Genomic DNA, 7,774 nt, shown 5'->3' with positions numbered 1-7,774 from the left:
ACTGTATAATTTACAGCTCCAAAGACCACATATGAACAACAAAATACACATGAAACAACCAGTGTCTTTCAATACACCGTAACTTCCCTCAGTAGAAGGACACCTGGGTCCAACTCCAGAAATACAAAAGACACCCGTCTGAATATTTCTGACGCCTCAGAGTAGAAATAGTTGCTGCACCTCTTTTTTTTCCATCAATAAACAGCAATCAAAAAAAGAAATGAGGAAAGAGAACAGAAAGAGAAGAGGCAAAAAAAAGTGGGGGGAGTGCAAAAGAGGGGAAGCCTACTCATAACCATCCACCCTCCAGCTACCACAGAGCATTGCCAGATCGTAGGGCGTGACAGTCCGATGAGCTATACCAGTAGAGTAGCGTATTCCTCCGAATAAAGAAATTCATGCCATAGTGCCATTTCTTAAGACATTTTGTGTGTGCGCCTATCATGTCCTTCATCTCATTGATGTCCATAACTTTTCCCAACCAGACAGACATGGTTGGTTCTTGTTTCTGTTTCCAGAAGAGGGGGATACAACTTTTCATTGCCATGAGCAGTAATGGTAAAATGGAGCGTCTATAGGACTTGTCAGGACAATCGTGATGATGCAGTAACTAGACCGCAGGTTTCCAGGGTAGCTCATGGTCCGTAAATTTCTGAGATATTTGATGGACTCTATTCCAAAAAGCCTGCAGCAGATGGCAAGACCAGAAGATGTGGAGCAGAGACCCAGTCTCCTCCCCACAGCACCAGCATAAATTTGGTACATTGAAGGAACATTTTATGTAGTTTGGTGGGTGTATAATACCAGAGCGTCAACAGTTTCAAGCTAGCTTCCTGGTACTTTGAACAGACTGATGCTTTATACTTGAATTTGAAGATCCTCTCCCCCTGTGTATCTGTAAAACTCAAATCTTGTTCCCATATGGAAATGTAATACAGTTTGTAGGACGGGGGTGGGGAGACCAGTAGTTGGTGAGTCTGCGAAAATGCGTGGCGGATTGGGGAATCCACCGAACATAGAGTTTCAAATAGAGTAAGGCTGCGGTTGAGGTAAGGGGCAGAGGAAATGCGACAATTAGACCTTGTGCCAAAAGGGCAACCCTGCAAAGGTCGGGGTTTCCATAATTTGTCTTCTGGAAAGCCATTGGCCATGTGAGAGGAAATGACGGGCCTGAAAAAGGTCAAGGGATTTTAGTGCTTGGAATCTCAGGTGCTGCAGATCCAGGCTGAAGGGGTCAGAGGGGAGGGTATCAGTGACATTGATGAGGTCTTGAAGAGTTTACAGCAAACCCACCATGTCTCTCCCACAGTAGGATGTGCCAGGATCATGGTAGGTGGATCTATATGGCACCAGGGCATTGAACTCAATGGTATCCCCGATAAGACCTGTTCTGCCTGTGCCCATTGCTTCAAAGTACAATGCCGACACCAGTCCAACACTCTGGTCAAATAGAAAGCAATGTGATACAGGTTCACATCAGGCAAGGCCATTCCCCCCTTCAGTTTTGGAAGTCTAAGTAGCTTTAGGAACAGCCAAGGAGGTCTCTGTGCCCAAACAAAATTAGCAATGCTCCGGTTCACCGCCTGAAGGAATGAGCCTAGCACACAGATCAGAATAGCTTGAAAAGGGTAGAGTAGTCTGTGCAGTATATTCATTTTGACTATACTGCAATGTCCAAACCAGGAAAACAGATCGTTCTGCCAGGGCAAGAGGTCCTTTTTTTATAGATGTTAAAAGTGGTGGGATGTTCAGGTGCAAAATGTTCTCCAACCTCCTGGAGAGGTAAATGCCTAAGTATTTGATGTGTGATGTTGCCCATTTAAAATGAAAATCGGCTTTAAGTAAGGTAAACTGAGAAGCCGATATGGATACACTCAAAGCCTCTGACTTTTGACACTTAACCAGAAAGAACAAAAGATTCTCATATGTCTTGAGTTCTGAAAGTAAATTCGGGAGGGATACAAGAGGGTTAGAGAGAAAGAACAATAAGTCGTCTGCGTATGCGGCAACTTTTGAGGACAAAAAGGGGTCGACAGAGATGCCCTGGATATTGGAGTTTCTTCTCAACATATGTAGAAATGGTTCTAAAGCCAGAATGAAGATTAAGGGAGAGAGGGGACATCCCTGGCGAGTCCCATTGGTGACCGCAAAAGAGGAAGATAGATGGCCATTCACCTTCACCTGAGTGGAGGGATGGGAGTAGATGGCCTGCATCCACCACATCATCCATTGCCCTAGACCAATGTGTCTCAGTTTCTCCTTCAGAAATATCCAGTTACCACAGTCAAATGCCTTTTCTGCATCAGTGGATAGGAGCAACATAGGTATTTTACAAGCCTTGGCCACATGGATTAAATTTATGGCCTTAGTCGTATTGTCCCTTGCCTCCCTAGTAGGGACAAAGCCCACTTGGTCAACATGAACCAGGGCTGGGATGGAGTCTATCAAGTGCAGAGCTAGAATTTTGATGAATAATTTAGGGTCGACATTCTGGAGGGAGATGGGTCAGTAGTTTTGACAACAAAGCGGATCTTTGCCCTCCTTTGGTATTACCGAAATATGAACCTGGAGCGTGTCTCTCAGGAAAACTGCCCCCGTACCCACTGAATTATAGGCTGCCGGAAAATGTGAAGAAAGAAGGGGGCTGAACATTTTTTCTAATAAAGCAAGGAGTATCCATCTGGGCCTGGAGCCTTCCCAGATTTCATGTGAGACATGGCTACCGCCAGTTCCGCTGCAGACAGAGAGGTTTCCATGGAAGCCAAGGCTGCTTTTGGGATGCTTGGAAGGCCTGATTCTTTCAGATACCGGTGGATAGTCTCTGTCCTGTCAGAGTTCTCAGGTATAGAGATCACCAGTGAAAGGTTATAGAGTGATTCGCATTAGCGTTGGAAGACACTAGCAATATCCTCTGTAGTGTGGATCTTCTGTTGTGTCTCATCTATGAGCTCTGGGATAAATATGCGTGCTTTCTGAGCCTGCAGAGCATGGGCCAAGGGCTTGCCACATTTTTTGCTAAGTTCATAAAAAGAACGATGGCACTTGGAAAGCATCACCTTGGCCTTATCCATAGCCAGAGAGCTCAGTTGATCCCTCAAGACCATGAGATCCGACAGGACCTTGGCCACAAGAGATTTTTTTATGTTCTGTTTCCAAAGTATGGATCTTAATCAGAAGGTCAGTAATTTGTTGAGCCCTTTCTCTCTTCAACCAGGCACCAGCTTTAATAGGATCCCCCTAGAGTAGGCTTTTTTTGTCTCCCACACTGTCATTGGGGCACTATCTGGGCCTGCATTGGTAGCAAAGGAAAGTTGTAGTTCCACCACCTCTGGCCTCTGGATTAGAGAATCATTCAATTTCCAATGCCACGGCTGAGGTCTGGAGGACAATAATTCTATGTTCACCCAGACAGGAGCATGGTCTGAAAAAGTGATCGAACCAATGGACGCTGCTCGGACCCTTGACAAGAGAGATTGGGGAATCAAAAAAGATCAATTCTGGTGGAGTCATGAGGATGCGAGTAAAACGTGTAGTCCTGGTGGGTCAGGTGGAGTACTCTCCAAACATCCACCAGGTGAAAGGCATGTATGTTTTTCTTCAAGCATTTTAGCACCACATAAGAAACATGTGAGGTGGATTTGGAAGTATCCAATGCCGGATCCATAGTAAAGTTAAAGTCACCTCCCATGAGAAGTGGTCCCTCCGCAAATTCCTTCAATTTCAAGAGGACCCACTCTAGAAATGTAATCTGTTTAGAATTGGGAAGATATAAGTTCATTGAAGTGAACATTGTGTTGCCAAGCAATCCCTTCACAAATAGCGCTTGCCCTTCAGCATCACACCACTAATCCCTAGAGTCCCAGGATCAAAATTAAGCAAAATACTCACTCCTTTAGATTAAGAGTCTGGAGAGAATCCATGATACACCGTTGGAAAGGTGCGGTCCCTAAGTTTTGGTACTCTTTCTACACAAAAGTGTGTTTCCTGAAGAAAACAAATATGAGCCTTCAGGTGTTGCATATTGGAGAGCACCATCAAGTACTTCTGTGTTCAGCCCCTTGACATTGATGGACACCAATCGAGTGAGCTCCAACCCTCCAGCAGTCCTGGGGAAGGTCAGAGGAGGCATGAACAAAGAGGGTAAAAGAGAAAAAAAAAGAGAGGAGGTGGAGAAGTGGGAATATAGTGAAACAAGAAGAAGAATGTAAAGCAAAAGGAAAAGAGGACATGGAGAAAAAAAGGGGAAAGGAAGATAAGCAAGATGAAAAGAGTGAAAGACTAGGGCCCCAATGGAAAACTACAAGGAAAGAACCTAGGTCGCCTAAGTGATAGAGAAATTCTCAAGCACCCACAAACACTGACAGGGCAATGCCCTTAGAGTGCAACCCTATGCGGGGGAGAGGTTGGAAACAGCAAGATTTGGAGACTCCCCCTCCCAACCCTAACCCACATACAATACAACCTTTAAGCATGATAAGATAATGCCAGGAAATGTCAATAATGTCAGCCACCCTGTGCCGGTAGCCTGGTAGATTGGCATGACCCTTATCCCAGCAGTTCGTGTTTCAACTCTATGAGCTTAGCCGAAGAAAACCAAAACCCCACAACCATTTCAGTTCCCAAGCTTTCCCAGGATGGAGAGCCGGGATTCCAACATTAGCCATCCAACAGGGAGTACCTCATCAACCTTGAAGAAGCAGGAAGAAGAGAGGGGAGAGCCAAGGAATCAGGAGCAGGTGGGGGGGAATCAGTAAGAGATGGAAGGAGTGGGCTGTAAGGGGTGGTCCCTGGGAGGCGTCAGTTTTGCACCATCTGCTCGCTTCTAAGAGCCCTGAGGCATATTATTTCTAGCATATATGACCATCATGTTACAACATTAAAGCCAGCAGGCTGTCTTACAAAACAAATCGCGTACTTAACCCTGGGGATGGTAGGTCCCCCATCATGAACAAGTGCCCTAGTACAGACATGGTAAAGGTAAAATAGACCGGGGAAATAGTCAATGATACATCTCTTATGGCGAATAGTACCCATTGACATGTTGCCCCAGGAAGACCCCACCTCCCACAGTCCTGTAAAAAGTGTGAGTCTAAACCCCTTCCCCCCCCCCTCCACATGGCTACTAGATGCTATGTCAAACTAATTCAGGTGAAGAAAATATGTTCTAATATCGAGAGCGAAAGTCCCCCATATGAGGCCATTGGGTATATCCCTGCGTGTTGCCAGATTGGGCAGTCCCAGTGCTCACAATATGACAGAGAAAATTAAGTCTCAGGAGCATCCATCGGTGCTGGTGTTGTTTCTCTTCTTTGGGGTCTGGGAGTACGGCGTGACAGACCCAGCCTGACCAAGGAGGTAATGAAGCAGGGTTTTAGGAGGGCTCTCCGTTGTAAGGTAGCTCTGGAAATATCTGGCAAGATAGAGACCCTTGCCCTGTCAAAATCTACTTGTCCCTCCGACCAGCCATTGCAAAGGACCAACTCTTTCTGTGTATGCCTGTGCACTTGGCAGATTATGTCTCTGGGTCGTTTTGGGTCAGTTGGCTTAGGACCCAGCGAGCGGTGTATTCTATAAAACTCCAAAGCCAGCAGTGGGCTCTCATCCAGTACTTTATGTAAGACAGCAGTCACCGTGTCCTGCAGGATTTCCAGTCCGGAAGCCTCCAGAATGCCGCGAAGACTCAATTTGTTGCAGCGGCTCCTATTTTCTAGGTCTTCCACATGGAGCTGCAGCTCTACTAGGTGTTCTCCGTGAGTTGAGTGTCCCTGTTCGAGTTGATTGACTCTTCGCTCCAGGGTAGCAACCATTTTCTCCCTCTTTAGCTAAGTGGTCATCTATCTGGCGGGTCACTGCGTGAAGTTGTTGGTAGTCCTTCCGATGTTGTTCCTCCAGCCTGAACAGCATACCCTCAATGTCTGATTTAGTGGGGAGAGGCCCGATTAGTGCCCACAGGTCAGCCTCATCCCAAGTAGGGTGTGTGGAAGGACTTGGGCTACATAATGCCTGGGAGGAGGATGCAAAGATTGCAGGCACCTCTGACATGGAGCCAGTCCCTATGGATTGTGCTGCGGCCATTGCGGGAGAAGCGTGTGGAGCATTAGGTCTTGAAGCACCACATGGCTCTGTGGGCGAGGAGTGTTGGCTGTCTGAGAAGAAATGCCTGATTTCGAGGATGCCCGGGGGTACTCTTGGTTTTTCGGCATTTAGGGTAGCTCATGATGGGTAAAAAACTTGAATTTCAGAGGTAATAGGCAGGTTGGGAGTTGGGAGCTCCAGCAGGACACGTCTTCACTCCACCTTTGCAAAGCCAATTTTTGTGTTTATAGTGAGTCCACACCAGTGCCCCCATAGGAAACAGCTTTTTGGAGGCACTCGCCAGAGAGAAGGACCAGAATCACCGGTGGAAGACCCGAGAAGAGGAATATTGGGGCCATTCTGTGCTATTCCATTGCACAGAGCAGGTAAGTATAAACCTGTTTGTTATTTTTTAAAAACTGCTCTTACTATCACCTTAAAGTCCGTGGTAATTTAAATCACTTTGTATGACTGAGGTATGTAAAATGGAAATTATAAATGGCTAAAACCGCAGAATTTTGTTTCCAGAGTTGTCCAAGTCTGTACAATGGTGTAAGTCTGAAGGGAAGACTGGAGGTCAAATCTAATGCAGATCTAAATTCTGACGTGTGTGCACATTATGGCACACTTACCTAACAGGTTCTACTCCTTTAGCAATGACAGGTCAAGGTTTCAGTCACTGCTCTGTCCACTGTTGACACATTTACTGCATCTACTGCTTCTTCCAGGACTCACAGCTATAATTTTGGACCATTGAAAGGCCACTGATCATATAACTCCTGTGCATACACACACAAATTACATTGTCCCTAACTCTATTGTTGGCATTTCAAGAATGACCTAGGATGTACACTGCATGGCGCATATGCTGCCAACTCATTGTCAAGTGCCCCATAGGTTAAACTAGGATGTGTAATGCATTGCACCTACATTATCATCACTCCACCATCTCTTCCACTTGTTCTTTCAGGTCCCTTGGTGATCCTCTTCAGTCACTGATTATGTAAATCCTACACATGTGCACTGCTGGCACCACATCCCCCACTGGTTCCTCAAGGTCCCATGACAATCCTTTTCAACCACTGGATGATCACTAATTATGTAGCTCCTGCACATGTGCTCTGCTGGCACCGCATCCCCCACTGGTTCCTTCAGGTCCCATGACAATCCTCTTCAACCACTGGATGACCACAGATTATGTAACTTCTGCACATGCTCTCTGCTGGCACCTCATCTCCTACTGGTTCTTCCAGATCCCATGACAATCCTTTTCAACCACTGGATGACCACTGATTATGTAACTTCTGCACATGCTCTCTGCTGGCACCTCATCCCCTACTCGTTCTTCCAGGTCCCATGACAATCCTCTTCAACCACTGGATGACCACTGATTATGTAACTTCTGAAAATGCTCTCTGCTGGCACCTCATCCCCTACTCGTTCTTCCAGGTCCCATGACAATCCTCTTTAACCACTGGATGACCACTGATTATGTAACTTCTGAAAATGCTCTCTGCTGGCACCTCATCTCCCACTGGTTCTTCCAGGTTTCATGACAATATTTTTAAACCATAGGATGACCACTGATTATGTAACTTCTGCAAATGCTCTCTGCTGGCACCTCATCCCCTACTGGTTTTTCCAGGTTCCATGACAATCCTTTTAAACCATAGGATAATTACTGATTATGTACCTTTGG

The sequence above is a fragment of the Staurois parvus genome, unplaced genomic scaffold, assembly GCF_062004578.1.
Source record: "Staurois parvus isolate SC_StPar_1 unplaced genomic scaffold, SC_StPar_1.0 ptg000388l, whole genome shotgun sequence".
In the NCBI taxonomy this organism is placed as follows: Eukaryota; Metazoa; Chordata; class Amphibia; order Anura; family Ranidae; genus Staurois; species Staurois parvus.
Note: the sequence above shows the minus strand (reverse complement) of the source record.